Here is a 17,156-nt window from a genome sequence, read left to right on the forward strand (position 1 = left end):
CTACACTGCAATTGAAAGACACAGACTGACTGGATGGAATGAAACCCTCGGCTGCATATCACCATGTGACTCAGGGGCAGAAAGTTCTTCAGTTCTCAGAAGATTCTGAGTGGATGATAGCATTGTACTCATGGCTGCTGTTAAATCACCGGCAATGTAAAAATATGCCTGCATTCAAAGTACCCATTAAATGTGATTTAATCCTTGTTACTAGATTATAGAGAGATATATCTAAGAAAATTTATTGGGAGGCAGAGGCAGGCAGATCTCTGTGAGTTCAAGGCCAGCTTGGTCTACATAGTGAGTTCCAGGACAGCTGGGGCTACAGGGGAGACCCTGTCTCAAAAAGACCAAAAAAAATTTATAAACATATACTCATAAAAGGAATATACTTGGAATAATATGCTTTAAGGGCCAGGAAACCAAGGATTCAGTGTTACTGTAGGCAGAAGACATCTCTAATTCTATCCCTTAGTCCTTTACAGGCATTTGTTCTTTGCTCTAGGGTGGAGTAGAGTTAGATCAAACATCAGACATTTAAGCTTTTAGAAATCTTCAAACAACAATTCATTTTTTGTTATTGTCCTTGTTTCCTTTCCTTAATTAAATTCTTGCATGTGATTAATAAAGGCTGTGAACAGCTAACCCCAGTTTTCACAGGTAGAAGTCTATAATGAAACTGTAACTGAATGCATCAGAACAAATATAGTCAGATGTCTGTAACACACCTGTGTTTATACATTGTGTACCTGTGAATATATACTCTGGGAAGCAGTTGTTTCCACTCCTACATCTTCACAATCCTGAGTCACAGTTTTCTTGCTATTATATCTTTGCCTCTAACGAGACACTGCATATCATTTTATTGAAGGCGAAATTAAAGGATATAACCCAAGAATGTAAGTTACATTAAAGCACACATGTTTTCTTTATGAAATGATTACATAAATTAACATTGATTTTTTGCACTGAGTGGTTTTATTTTGTTCTGTGGTTACAAGTCTCTAACTTCTTACTCATCTCTCTGGCCCAAGTTTGCTATACTTGTTAATCACACTAAGAAAGTGTTCACGGTGAAAATTCTGTAATGTTTCCAAAGTTGATTCTGTAGACTTCCTCAGGGGAAGAAATTCAAAGATTTTATCAATAGGTTCACACTGTTCTGATGTTTAGAATTCATTGACAAAAAAGTGCCTTCTCAGAATCTCAGTTTTGTGATTGACTAGAAAGCTACCCACTCTAACATTAACGTTAAAACAAATTCAGTCTACAGCAGCTTTCTCATAATATCTAGTTATTTTAGGTAACTTGAAGAACAGATGTTCAGTCCTTTCTACCCATGATTTCCATGTCTGCAGTCTCAACTGACTGAATCAAAGCAACTAGAAAAAGAATCCGCTCTTAACATCTCCCAACTATTTCCTTGTCATCATTCATAAGCAACAAGGTCGCATTCACACCACATTTAAATTGTACTAAGTATAAGAAGTAATCTATAGGTGACTTAAAGCTTGTAATGGATGTTTTCAGGTCATATGAAAATACTACACAGTTTTATCTAAGGCACTTGAGCATCCTGGAAGAGACTGCCATGAACACCATGAGAAAGTTATTGCCTCTGTTAGACAAGGAAAACATAAGTCAGACGTAGGAAAACAATAATCCACCAGGAAAGATGTTCTCAAAAGGCATCAGAGTAGTTCATGCCCTGAGAAGCAGAAACGTTTCTGGTCTCTAATAGACAATCATGGATTGCAGTCGGCTGTTTGTTGATTGCATATTCTCACAGCATCACCTTCCAGTTACCACAACCTAACTTCTTCCACCTGGGTTTGTGCTTATCACTATGCATTTCCATAATGACTTGAAATGCTTATAAGTGAAACTAGACTCAGAAGTTTGTACTCTCTCCATCTCTCACACACGAATGAATATTGCTTTCATGTTCAGTCAATAAGGTATATTAGTTTTCTGCATATAGAATAGTTTTTCTCTTCTTCCACATTAGCTCTGATGAGATGCTCATTGTTTCTTAACCAAACAAAGTAGAACAGGACACACCCCAACATGGAAAACCATATTCACTGCAACACATTGATCCCCTACACACTGCTTCATATATGTGTAGTATACATATATATATATACATTTTTGTGTACAAATAATTATGTTATATAAACATATATGCACACAATATATTTATGTAAATATATATGTATTTTGGATATATATGTAGAGACAAATACAAAGTTGCAGAATATTGGAGTTATGGGCACTATAAAGGAAACTATGTACTTCTTTGATTTTTAGCTGAGTGGAGAACAATAATTACTCAAAATTAATTTTTTCAAAAAACCCCTGATAGCCAAAACAATCTTGGGTATAAAGAACAATGCTGGGGTGATCACCATACCATATCTCAGTTTATATTACAGAGCCATAGTCATAAAAACAGTATGGTACTGGCACAAAAATAAACACGTAGATCAATGGAACACAATAGAAGACCCTAACATGAGTTCAAATAATTTCAGATACCTGATATTCAACAAAGACATCATCTTCATCAAATGGTGATGGCAAAATTGAATCTCTATCTGCAGAAAAATGAAACTTGACCCTTATCTTTCACCTTGCACAGAAGTCAACTTCAAATGGATTAAAAAAACTAAATATAAAACCAGAAACTCGGAAGCTGCTAGAAGAAAACATAGGCAGCAATCTCCAAGATAGGAATCTCCAAGATAGAAATCTCCAAGGTGTAGGAAAGGACTTTCTAAATCAGCCACCAGTTGCTCAGGCACTAAGGTCAACAATCCATAACTGGGACTTCATTAAGTTACAAAGTATCTGTACAAGAAAAGAAACAATCAAGGAAGGGAAGAGGAAACCCATTGAGTGGGAGAAAATTTTCACCAGCTACACATCCTACAGAGGATTAATATCCAAAATACACAAAGAATTCAAAAAAGAAAGAAATAAGAAAATAAATGACCCAATAAAAAGTTGGGTGATAGACCTAAACAGAGAGTTCTCAAATGAAGAAATAAAAATGGATTAGAAGCACCTTAAAAAGTGTTCAACATCCTTAGTAATTAGAGAAATGCAGATAAAAACCACTTTAAGATTCTATCTTACCCCAGTCAGACACTGGCTATGATCAAGAGAACAAAAGACTCCAAATGATGGTGAAGGTCTGAATAAAGAGGAACGCTCATTAACTGCTGGTGGGAATGCAAACTTGTGCAACCACTATGGAAAGAGGTGTGCAGAACTCTCAAAAAACTAAAAATAAATCTGCCACATGATCCAATGATATCATTCCTTTGCATATACCCAAAGGACTTATCATACTGCAGAGATACCTGTACATCCATGTTTGTTGCTGCTCTCTTCACAATAGCAAAGAAATGGAAACAACCTAAATGTCCCTCAACTAATGATTGGTTAATGAACATGTACTACATCTACTCAATGGAGTTCTATTCAGTAGTAAGAAAAGATAAAATTATGAAATTTGAAGAAAAATGGATGGAGCTAGTATTATATTAAGTTAAATAACACAAATGCAGAAATGTAAACGATGTTCCCCCTCATTTGTAGTTTGTAGCACCGATCCCTTATATGTGAGTATATAAATTCTGATGCAACACCAAGAGCCAGGAAAAGGGAAAGGACACATGGAGGTAAAGGAAAAGAAACAACCTAAAAGGGGGCTAGTAGGGAACAGTTGTTACCTGAGGGAGGTAGAAAAGGTGGGAGTAATCTGCAGGGAGGAGAGGAGGGAGGGACATGCAAGGGACCATGGTGTGGGGGAGGGAGGGAAGTCAGGACACGAAAAATGGTAGGAGTCAGGAGTATTGCAGGGAGGGGAGGAGCACTGTGACTAGGGAGGGAGGTTAGGAGGGAGGCCAGATGGGAAAATAAAGAGTGGACATGAGTTAATCTTCGGGGGATAGGAAACCAAGAGGGAAAAATGATGCCCTAGAAACCCTATAAGAAATGCACGTAGGGTCTGAACATTAATACATGTATATACCTAGGAGCTGCTTGGTGGGAAATGCAGTGCCAGACAGAAGATACTTCCCTTACAGTGACAAGCATGCTGTACAGCACTCATCAAAGAAGCTTCTTTTTTGCAACAGATGGAGGCTATTGCAGTGTTGCGCATCTGGTCAGGCACAGACACATACATCTGGGAGATGTCCAGTACTGGATGAAACATCTGCAGTCGAATATCTACAACCAAGGCTCATGGAACACAGTGGAATAAGGGGTAGAGTCAGGACTAATGCACCCCTCACCTCTCACCAGTGACGTTTCTAAGTACATCAGAGAAAGATGCACACAGAAGTCCACAAGTGGCCAAGTTTCCAAGAATAAGAGGCTGCAGAATGTAGGCTGGGACTCCTATATGGAACCTCACTGACCCACAGCTCAGGGACCATTATGCAAGAAGAGGAAGAACCAGCCTGAACACAGGGAGGTGGAGGTTTCCAGGGCACTGGAGGCTTGCTCATGTGAGCCCAAGGCAGCAGTGGCTTAGAGCATGGGACCCATGTCAGCTCAATTAAACAAGGGCCCAAAGGGGAGGTGAGAAATAGGTGGGGGACCAGAACTATTTGAGACTGATTGCTGCTGGGTGAGGGAGAGTATGACTTACATATGACCACTGTATGAGCTGACTAGATTCCAGTGGACACATTTACACTGAAGAACATTTTGGTAAAAATACCTGAATGAATAGGACTCAGCATGTATGGGAGAGCGCATATTGTTTGGTGGGGGTATGGGGGGGGCAGGCATGGGGAAGGGGGTCTGGATTTAAGTAGGAAATGTATGAAATTTTAAAAGCTCAATAAAAAACTTAAAAAAAATTTTGGAGACATAAAAATGGAATGATTTCCCTAAAACCCCAAATAACTAGTCTCTCAGTGAAACTAAAATACAGAAAATGGTTCTGTAAGCTCCATTTTATATAGTGATCACCATGTTTGCAATTTTCTTTCTCGTGTGAAATTCTGAACATATGCTCAGTGATGGTCCATGTCTCCCAGATGAACAAAGTGTATGATTTGTACTAAGTGGAAAAAAGAGAGTAATTCTCTGATTTTTAGATAAATAAAAATAATAAAAGTAACTATGAAACTGAGGGCTGTTCGGCAGTTAGTCTAAAAAGAAATAATATCAAAAAGTGTATGTCCAGAGTAATTCCAAGTTGTAATTTTAATTTTAATTATGCAGATGCAACCCTTAAGACTTAGGGTGACGCAGTTTGTAAGACATTCATTGTATGATATTGCCTGTGTTTCACTGTTTTGAAATGTTAAAGAAGAAATATGCACACATTTTAGAACTCTAGTTCTAGGAAATCCTCCTCTTTGTGACAATATATGTCACTATGAAGGCTGTTATGCCAAAAAAAAGCAAGCTAGATTTAAAAGCACAAGTATTGCATGATAGTCACCCAGGGCTGGATAGTGGGAGAGTGAGATAATGTTGGTCAAAGGACACAAAAATCAGTTACACAGGATGAGTAAATTTGTGAGCTCTAATGAGCAGTGTGGTGATTATAGTCAGTAATATTGTGCTATATACTTGAAGTTGTTGAGCATAACTCTAAAGTGTGCTTTCTACACAGTTACAAAGTGGTAACCGTGGGAGGGTCAGGTGTGCTAATTAGCTTGATTGTAGTTATCATTTTACAATGTACATGATACCAATTCGCCCACTGTAAACCTTAAATATAAACAACTTTTCACTTGCCCATTATACCTAATGTTTTAATTTTACATGGGCATAACTATTATAAAACAGTGAAGTTAAAAAAAGAACATTACATAAATATGAATTTTGAAATATTAGAGACAAATAAAATGCATGAAATCATCTTTTACAAAAAGGCATGAGTCAAAGAATTTAGGAAAGGGGATATGGGAAAATGGATTTCAATGAACTTTTGTTCATTCTTCTTCTAGCATTCATTTGTATACATATATAATTGAGTTGTTTAATTGAGTTGACAAGGGTCCTGTGCTCGATGCCACCATTGCCCTCCTTTAAGAAAGGGCAAGGAGATAAATGAGAAAATAAAGATTTGTCTAGAAATTCATATTACTTGCAAAATAGTGAACCACTTCTTTTTTAAATTTTTACAAAAACTTTACTGAGAATTTCACACATGCATATACGGTGTTTTGATCAAATCCATGCCCACTCCCTCCCGTCCAACATTAGCCCCTCTGAAGAGATAACCCTAACATCTTTTAAGGGTTAGAAACAAGCTCCCAAATACTTTTGGTGTTTTTGGCCTTTGGAACAGAGTATTTTGCTAACAGGCCCAAGGACATTTTGGCTTTTAGCCAAGAAACCAGCTACGTTTCTTTGGGGTCTTTTTACCCTAAATTCCTAGCCAGTTCTTACCTCCTATTCTTATCACAATATCCTCTGAAGGGGCTACCCAAATTGCCAATAGGGAATATGGACGCAGACCACTCTGGCTTCTTCCATGCTGAACAGGTATGCAGGGTGAGGCAATTGGAGTACCCCTTTAGTGGGTCTAACTAAAAGACACCCAAATTGCACAACTCTTGTCTCTAAGGGGAGAAGAAAGTCCTTGAATCATGAATAGGAGATGTGAAGGAGCAGCAAAGGCAAGAGTAATTAGCATCACAAGTTCTAGACATGGAATTAGAAAAAAAGTCAGAACAAGGCAATTTTCAAATGTTCATATGAGAGTCCACTGCACTTTCTTGACAAGGGCTTCCAAAAGCATCCCTCTATTAGGTTCTTCCTCATTTTTCTTTTGTCTTCCAAGTCTGTACTGGGAAGACTCTGGACTGGCTGGGAAGAGTGGCTGGATACTCCGGTGAGGGTCCAGTGACCCTGTTTGGCACTCTTTTAATGAATGAACACAACAGTAAACAAGCCCAACTGTGACTATGTTTAGCAATCATTTTTATAACTAAAATTATAAACATAATAACTCAAATGAACTAGACAATAAATAAAACTATGGTATTATTTTCAAAAGTTTTTATTGAGCTTTTTTAATTTCATACAACAGTTCTTAATCAAATTTAGGCCCTCTCCCCCATCCATGCCTCCCCCATCCCCCTACTAGACCTCATGTATTCAGCCATACATCTTAAGTCCTATCCATTCAGGCATTTGTATCCAAATGTCCTTCAGTGTAAATTCATCCACTGGACCCTAGTCAGCCCATCTAGTCAACATATGTAAGTCATACCCTCCCTCACCCAGCAGCAATCAGTCTCCAATAGCTCTCAGTCTAGTGGTAGCCTGACACCTATTTCTCTCCTCCCCATTGGTCCCTTGTTTAATTGAGTTGATGTGGGTCCAGTGAGTCATGCCACCATTTGCCACAAGTTCATACATACAAAGTTCCAGTGTCCTGGAAGCCTCTGCTTCCCTGTGTTCATGAACCAGCCCTAGCTCTTACAGTCTTTCCACCCTCTCTTCCTCAATGGTCCCTGAGGCATGGGTGGATGAGATTCCATATAGGAATCCTATCCGAAACTCTCCAGTCTCTGATTCATTAAAACTTGGGCAGTTGAGGCCTTCATGTGCGTTGTGCTCTGATGTGCAGGAGAGCTTTACTGGCAAGAGTTGAAGGATGTAGTTTTCTCTCTATCTCTTATTCCACTATGTTCCATGAGCCTTAGTTGTAGAGGTTCAACTGTAGATGTGTCACCTAGTACTGGGCAACTCTCAGTGTATGCTCTCTGTGTCTGACCAGATGTCCACTTCTGCAGTAGCATCTGTCTGATGCAAAAAGAAGCTTCTTTGATGAGTGGTATACAGTATGTTAGTCTGCAAATATTAGGGTTGATATTTAAAATATAGTAAGACATTTCATTTTCTAAAGATATGAAAGTCATAGTTTTTTCTGAAGGATCAGTGTCCTCTCCTGCCATGTGTATTTGATGAGTTTACAGTGCCACCAATGATTTCCCACTCATTAATATGGCTTTAAGTCCAATTAGGTAGCTGTTGATTGTCCCCCAGATATGACAATGCCACTACTATGCTAATAGAGGTAGTTTATCATGCAGGTCATTATGATTATTAAGTTTTAGGACTGCAATGGACTATTGATTGTTTTCCTCCTTTGGAAGTTTGCATATCATCATTTAGCATTATGACTGACAAACTTTAGTTAGAAGGCTTCCAGATCAGTTCTTGCTCCATTGTTTCAAGTCCTGTATCTTAAGTATGTCCTATTTTCAATGGTAAGGTCTTATCTACTAGTTCTGGAAGATAATCAAGAGGTTTGGCAATAGCATGTGTTATTCTGAGAGTCTTCTGGACCACCTGCACCAACCACTCAAAGGGAGGTCTTTTCTCTCTGGCACTGTGTTCCTTGCCAAGAAGATCCCAGGTATACATATTCATTAATGTTCAGACACTGTATGTGCATTTCTCATGGGGTTTCAAGGGCATCACTTTTCTCTCTAGGGCTCCTAGCCCCCAAAGATTCATTCATCTCTATTCTTCTTGCTCCCATCCAGCCTCCCTCTCTAGTCATAGTGCACCTATTATCCCCACCTTTCTCCCAGTACCACCTACCTCCCACCATCCTCCCTCTCCTGACTTCCCTTCCTTCCTGCACATGATTATCTTTTGCATGTCCATTCCTCGTCTCCTCCGTGGGGAATGCTCCCACTATGCCCACCATTCTGACTAGTAACATCTGTTCCCTACTATCCCACTTTCATATTCTTTCTTTTTCTTTACCTCTGTGTATCCTTCCCTTTTCTTGGATCCCAGTGTTACATAAGAATCTATATACTCACATATAAGGAATTGGTGCTACAATCAGAAAATGAGGGAGGACATATGTTGCATGCTTTTCTGGGTTTGTGTTTATTTTACTTAGCATAACACTCTCTACTGCCATCCATTTTGTCTTTTCTACTGCTGAGTAGAACACCACTGTACAGATGCACCACGTTTTCATTTTCCATTCATCAGCCGAGGGACATTAAGGTTGTTTCCATTTCTTAGCTATTGTGAAGAGGGCAGCAACACACATGGATGTACAGGTATCTCTACAGCATGATGAGTCCTTTGGGTATATGCCAAGGAGTGGTATAACTGGGTCATATGGTAGGTTCATTTTTAGTTTCTTTTAGAGTTCACCACACTGCTTTCCATAGTGGTTGCATGAGTTTGCATTCCCACTAGCAGTAAATGAGTGTTCCTCTTTCTCCACATCCTCTCCAACATTTGGAGTCTTTTGTTCTCTTGATCTTAGCCAGTCTGACTGGGGTAAGATGAAATCTTAAAGTGGTTTTCATTTGCATTTTTCTAATTACTAAGGATGTTGAGTACTTTTTAAGGTGCTTCTTAGCCATTTTTATTTCCTTGAGAATTTACTGTTTAGTTCTATTACCTGTCTTTTTATTGAGTCATTTATTTTCTTATTTCTGTGTTTTTTGAATTCTTTGTGTATTCTGAATGTTAATCCTCTGTCAGATGTGTAGCTGGCAAAGATTTTTCTTCCACTCACTGGGTTTCCTTTTCCCTTCCTTTTGCTGTACAAGAGCTTTGTGACTTAATGAGGTCCCATTGATTGCTGACCTTAATGCCTGAGTGGCTGATGTCTGATTTAGAAAGTCCTTTACTATGCCTATGTCTTGGAGGGTACTGCCTGTTTTCTACTAGCAGTTTCCAAGTATCAGGTTTTATAGTTAGGTCTTTGATCCACTTGGAGATGACTTTTGTACAGGGTGAAAGATAAGGGTCCAGTTTCATTCTTCTGCTGATGGAGATCCAGGTTTTTTCAAATTATTTATTTAAAAACCACATGATTAGAAGAAGCATTTCATTCCAGCATTAACATATTCAATAAAATTTCCAGAGAAAAGATTCACCTCTTTCAAAATTGCCTGTAAATTTTTAGGTTCACAGTTGAATTAATACATTTATACAATACTGAACTCAGTATAAACCCTAAGACATAAAATTTAATGAGGTTTTAGCCTTTAAAAAGTTCTCCATTTCATTTTAAAATATACTGTTTCATACAGAAAAACTCATTTTTAGTGCTACTAACACTTAGATGATTGCACATTCATCTCTAATCTCTATGTATCTGATCATTGCTAGTCATAGTCAGTTACACTTGGATCCTTGTCACCTGAGCATGGATATAAAGTCATCAGGTAGATTTCAATGGTAATTTTTTTCACCTCTACTAATAAACGTGAAGCAAATTTGTATGCTTCCTCAAATATAACTCATTTTTTTGTGATTCTTTTGTGTGTGTATTTCATACAGAACATCTCAAACAATCTTATTCATCTATATACCCACATTCCAAATGGCAAGCTCCCATAATCTGCCCCCACTGGAGCCCATATATTCTGTCATGGCTCTACTGTCCACTGTGTTGGCAGTGCCCCCAGCCATTCTCTGGTGCTTGTCCTTCTGCTGAATCGAGTCAGCCTATCTAGAGTTCCTTGTTTTAGAAAGATCAGCTGTTCCTCATCTAGCAGCAATCAGTTGTCAATATTCCTTTAGATAAGATTGGGGTCTGCTGTTCTTTTTCCCAGTTCTATGCTGGGTTACTGTCCAGGAGTCTCTTGGGCCACCCTGTCCAATAACTCAAAGGAAGGTGTATGCTGTCTGGCATTGTTTCTTGTTATGTAGCCTTTAGCTATACACATGGACTCTTAAAGAATTTTGGCCAGCATCTTTCCTGGAGGGATCCATACCTTGGAGAAAGCCCAAGAACATCTGATCCTCATCCGACTTGGGCCTCTGTAGGAACTCCTGAAAATGAAAGCAACTTGGCCACTCCAATATAAAATGAAAGGAGAGAACCTGAAGCCTAGACCAACCAGCTTTTCATGCCCAACAAGTAAACCACAAAGGCACATAAAATTTACAAAAAGAAGCAGATCTAAACTCAACAAAGGAAGGCTTGAGTCTCACACAAGAATCAGAAACTACAAAAGAAATCCACATGTCAAAGTCACAGAGAAAATATAATAACAAGAAAAACCAAAATAATATATCCCCAGCAAGTATCAACAGTCTTCTAGAGCAGTGCAGTGAGAACCTACGAAAGATAACAGAGGACACAGAACTCTAAAGAATAATGATAAACATGATAAAAGAATTCAGTGAATTTAAAGAACACACAAAGAAATCAAAGAACTGATGGAAGATAGGGATAAACATCTGAATGAATTCAGAAGAGTTAGAAATATTGAAGAATACTCAGGCTGAAATGAAGAAGGAAGAATCTCAGGATTGTGGTATGAACCAGTCTTCAATAGGATTGTAGAAGAAGTTTTCCCAAAATTAAAGAAAGACATGCCCATACAAATACAATAAGTACATAGAACACCAAATAGACAGGACCAGAAAAGAAACTCTCCATGGCACATTATAGTAAAAACACTAAACGTAGAAAACAAAGAGACAATACTGAAAGTTGCAAAAGAAAAACAAGTCACATATAAAGGAAAACCCATTAGTTTTACAGCTGACTTTTTAGTGCAAACTGTGAAAGCCAGAAGAGCCTGGACCAAAGTATTCCCAGTTCTAAATAACCACAGATGCCAACACAGATTACTATAACCAAAATGTCCATTATAGTTGAAGAGGAAAGAAAACTCTTCCATGAAATATATATGCTGAAAGAATTCATGTCCACAAAACCAGCCCTTCAGAGAGTTCTTGAAGCAATACAAAGAGCTGAAGAAAGGAACGACTATACTCAAGGGGTTATGGAAAGAAACTTAATGGAGATCCAGTTTGGCCAGTACCATTTGTTGAAGATGTTGTCTTTCTTCTATTGTATGTTCTTGGCAACTTTGCCAAATATCAGGTCCTGAAATTGTCTAGGTCTTCTATTGTGTGCCATTGATCTATGTGTCTATTTTTGTGTCAGTACCATGCTGTTTTTATGACTACATCTTTGTAACATAATGTAAGATTTGGTATGGTGATCCTCCTTGACACCCCCCCCGGCCCCCTGGCATTGTTCTTTTTGCCCAAGATTCTTTTGGCTAGCCTGTGAATTTTGTGATTTCATATGAATTTTAGGATTTTTTTCAAGCTCTGTGAAGAATGTTGTGGGTCCTTTGATTGGGATTGCACTGAGTCTATAGATCTTTAATATCTTTGGTTAGGTTTATTCCTAAAATTATTTTAAGCTATTCAGAATGGGGAGGTTTCCTCGAGTTCTTTTGAAGATGTTCATATTTTAAATTTTCCTGAAGAGTCTTGGAATGCTTACTGTATTTTAACATTTAAAGTAAATAAAATAAAACATTATTAAAAGTAACATTTTTTAAAAGTTAGTTTGTAAAACCTTAATGCTAGGGAGTTTAACTGAACTACTTTGTATGCCCAGGTGAATATATGCATGTGTGGAATAATTTGGAAGCACATGCTTTAATCTCAAACTTTACAATTTTATTGTTTTATATTCCTTCAGAATTTCCATTTTTGCCTTTGGTGTGCATGTATTTTCTAACAAGGTCGATGTTGAACTGGGATTATAGCAGTAGATCTGAGTTCTAATCCCAGTAACTTTCTCCTTCAGGTATTGAGTATCTTGGTCACAGTTTTTGACCATTTCAGAGTCCATGGTTTTTGTTTGCTTATTTCAATTAGTGTGTGTGTGTGTGTGTGTGTGTATGTGTGTGGTGTGTGTATTGTGAAAAAAAGATCATAGATTAGATTTATTCATAAACTATGCATATCCCTTTGCTTAAATTTTTTTTGAAAGGCAGGTATGGTGATGCATAGCTTTAATCCCAACACTAGAGACAGAGGCAGGCAGATCTCTGTCACTTCTAGGACAGCCTAATATACATCCCAAGATGGACCATCTGCCAAAACACCCAGTGTTCTTAACCACTGAACCCCTCTGTTCTAATGTAACTTCAAACCTTCCAATATTCCAGGTCTCTCTTTAGGCTTATCCATCTATTAAGTTTTTATTGCTACTTAATCCTAATTTAGAAAGTAAAACTATATAAACAGCAGTTTTCATAACTAAGGTTTCTCACCATTTTCTCTAATAAATTTAGTGAATTTTAAAGGCAGTGTACAGCAAATTCTTTCATTATATACACAGCAGGAAACACTGAAATAATAATGCCCCTTGAAAATGCTTGCTTCTGTTGTTCTCACACATGAGCTCTGGGGTCCTGGGTGAGCCACATGGCCAGAAGCTCTTCAGTGACACAATCCCCAAAGTGTTTATGTTCTTCATTTAAGGTTCCAGTCCCTGCCACTCAGCAACATAATTTGCCACAGAAGCTTGAAACACACAAGTGAGCTTGGCTTTGCAGCCATACTGCACCTGCATGCCAAAAGTCAATGGAGGATCCCATTCGCAGCATTAGTCATTAGGTATGTGCCAGGGAACTTAATAAGGACACTGTGATCTGGGGCAGAATGGGCTACGAAGAAATTCAGAATGTAGGTTGTTCCTGCCTCCAGTTAAATGGATAAAATCAGAGAAATAACTGCAAGATGTTTCATTTCCTTTTTGGTCTTGCTTTCTTCCCTACCTTACTTGTGGTCATCACTAAATTATGTGAACTTGATGTTCCCCCAAGGTGTGATAGTGCTTAAAAATGCTTTCTTATTCTGATAAGGTGCTTAAAGTTTCAGACACACACACACCACACACACACAGACACACACACTTAGAGACACAGACATATACACATACATCAATACACACAAACATACATACACCTACAAACATATACACATACACACATACAACCACAAACACAGAGACCAAGTCTTATCTATTGCTATCCATAGAAAAAATGTGATGAACTAAATTCATTTAATAGTTATTTATTATTGTTTCAGATCAGAACAGAACAGAGAAATAAGGTCTGTGTCCTCCCAGAGTCAGATAATATTAGGTGGAAATCTTGAGAGTAATACGATTAATTCATAAATTGTGTGTGTATACATTCACATGCTTGTGTGTATGGTACAAAAGTTAATTAGCTCAGAAGCCACCACTCTCTGCCCACTCCAGATCTCTTTTATTGAATGACTTATGTTCTTTTTCTTCCTTTTGATGCAAAAATATAAGCATAGCAGCTTACAAAATGGTAGTTTACTCATTGTCATTCATACTTGATTATAAACATATTCAACCACAGTTATAGAGGTAAGATTTCTGTTTATAATTAAAAATATCAGTCTTCTACTATTTATATATTGTTCATCTATGTGTCTACATGGTCATTAAATCTGCTACTCATAAATTTAAGGAAACCTAGAATTCCAAGATCTGCCCCTAAAATCTTAGCTAAGTGAAAAAACAGGAATATTTCCAATATTCCAAAACATACCTTCATGGATATAATTTCTTCTGTTAAGAATTTGTGTTTTAAATATGGGTATAAGGTATAGTTTCTAAAGTAGGGGAGAGATATACCTGATATATTTGAGATACAGACTTATCCAGCGATGAATGTGGATCCAGTAACAGGAGGGTGGGACTGAAACCTGGCTTTTCGGAGGATCTTGTTAAAGAGATTTCTATTTTGTTTGACTTTTCTCTTAAATTGCCAAAGATGAGATGAGAATGGAAGACAGCTGTAGTTAGGGAATATCAAATTGATGCTTATTTGAGAGTAATTTGCTTTATCCACTCAAACCCAAATTAAATAAATAAACTCTTGGTATTCTTTCTCTTCTGTAGTACTATGGGCGTACAGATTTACAAAGACTTTCAGAGACGTAGAAGGGTGCCCTGTTAATGCACTCCCTTTTCTGATGCCCAGGAAAAGGAAGCCATATATAGATTTTTTTAATTTATAGGAGAAAGCAAAGTAATTTATTATAGGAGCATTCTCAAACCAAATAGAAAATGGTCCACTCAGGTGAATATGGGTGGAAATCATTCCATCCCCATTTCCATTCTAGCCCTCCTTCATCACCCAGGCCTGGAGGACCCACCAACCCTCTTTGTAGGCAATAAGACACCCAACACAGGAGTCTTTTCCAAGTAACCATTACTGACCATCCTGTGCTTTTACATTAAGAAGTATTCCTACTCAGCAGGATCCCAACCCCCATCCCAATGTAATACAGGTTTTCTCTGCCGACAGTTTTAGGGACCACAGAAATGCCTTGCTGGATGAGGCAGGGGCCATAGGATGCTGGGGCACTGTGTAAGGATGTCTTGCTCCTGGTACTGCACCAGCATCTCCGTGTTCTTCACTTTGGTGTACCAGTTCCAGATGGTTCTTCAACTCCTTGATCTGCAAATCCAGACCTCCGGGCTGCACCCAGGTTATATGAACCTGCTTGTCCACCTCATCTATACTGCCTTTCACTAGCCCCACTGAGAGTGCCTGCATCACCAGCAACTCCACCTTATTCACAGTGGTATTAGCACTTTTGACAGTTCCTTCTAAAGGGAGCTGTCTGTGTTTGGCAGGCTGTGTGAAAGTCATCTTCATAAGACACAGCATCTGGATCTTCCTCAAAAGCTGCACTTCATTGGCTGATAAGTCAGGCTGCTGGCCCCAGACAGACTTCAGTCTGGAACCCGTCACCATTACTGAAGGCATAGAGAGTGTCAATCAGCCACTGTTGGTCAGTGCTCCTCAGTGACTCCAGCACAGGGTGCATGAGAAGTTCTCCAAAGTAAAAAACTCCCTCGGGGAGAAGTCCTGCAAGTCCCAATATGAAAGCTATCTCCCGCTGTTCTAACACTGGCAGATCCTTGATGTCGACACAGCCCAGAAACCGTAGAGCATCTTTGTAGTAGGATGCATGGTTTCCAATTGTTTGATAATATTTACTGGAAAGATCACAGAAACGACTGAGAAGTGATGTCACATCAGGGAAATTGTTGAGGATCTCTTCAACATCTTCAGTTGTTTCCTTAGGATCCTGTAGGTCCCTGATGTTTTAGAGCACCGATTGCTGTCATTCACAGGATCACTGCCACGTTATTACTTTTTACTTTCTCACGAGTCTTTTCCAGAAAACTAAGACCCGGATTAGGATCGGTCATCTATCTAACCACTTGAAGAATAATTTCTACCAGGGACAAAATATTTATTCTGTTCAAATACACTGATGACGTTTTCATAAAACTTAATAAGACCATTTCCTTGGGCAAAGCACTGATCCTGCACAAAATCAAGCATCTGAAACGTCAGCTGATGCCACAACTTGAAGAAGCTCCTCTAAACTGTGCCACAAGGCAGCCTGCCCAGGCTGGGAGCTCCGGCTCTGCTATAAGAAGCCCGGTACCCCACATGTCCTTCATAATCATGAGGAGTTGGGAGACAGGGACAACACAAAGAAATCCAGGAAGCCATACTTTATTGTGAACCAATATTCTCAATTTCTACTCAGTGACTAGCAGGTATCAATTGTTGGCTCCTGGGAGCATCATTATGAAGAACATGTCATCAGGGAGGAAACTTTCTGATGACAGCCTCCAGGCAGATGTGAGACACACTTAATTCTAGAAACTGCAGGCATAGCTCTAGTGTGGCAGACACTAGGTGTATAAAATTTGAGCACTTAAAATGAATCCTTTACTGCCTTAGGTGCAAGGATAAAATGCGCAAAGAATTTCTGGGATCTTACATAAAAATGAAAATACAATTAATTCACGAAATAATCATCACATAAATTTTATTCTCAAGAAGCCATATTTTATACATTGTTAAATAAAATATATTATTAAAATTTCATCTATCTCTTTGTAGGTTGTGACATATCAATATTTTAAATTATTTCTGTGGTTTTCATTGATGAGCCATACTGGGCAACGCTCTTCTAAATGAAGGGAATTTTCCGAGAGAAAAAAAGGAAGCTGATCGCTCTTGGTAGCTGACTCAGAAAATGTTACCTGAACTCCATGCCAGGCACTGAGCCAGATGCTGGATAAACAGTACTGAATGAAACAGACCAGCTTCCTACACTGATATGTTAACAATATCCTGAGGGGGATAGACTCTAAAAAAAATAATGATAGAATTTTAAATTGTGTTAAGTATCATTATGTAACAATAGGCTGCCAGAAGAGAACATTAAACAGAGGCTGCTGGAGAAGATTGGGAATCCAGAGAAGGTCACTCTTGAGAAGTGGGGTTTTATGAGACCTGAAATGTGACCAG

General features: G+C 38.5%; 1 pseudogene; it reads right to left on the reverse strand.

The window, feature by feature from the left end:
- Positions 1–15,127: 15,127 nt before the first annotated feature.
- On the reverse strand, positions 15,128–16,899 carry LOC103749337 (annotated as a pseudogene).
- Positions 16,900–17,156: the final 257 nt, after the last annotated feature.

The sequence above is a fragment of the Nannospalax galili genome, unplaced genomic scaffold (genome assembly GCF_000622305.1).
Source record: "Nannospalax galili isolate Female #2095 unplaced genomic scaffold, S.galili_v1.0 scaffold546, whole genome shotgun sequence".
In the NCBI taxonomy this organism is placed as follows: domain Eukaryota; kingdom Metazoa; phylum Chordata; class Mammalia; order Rodentia; family Spalacidae; genus Nannospalax; species Nannospalax galili.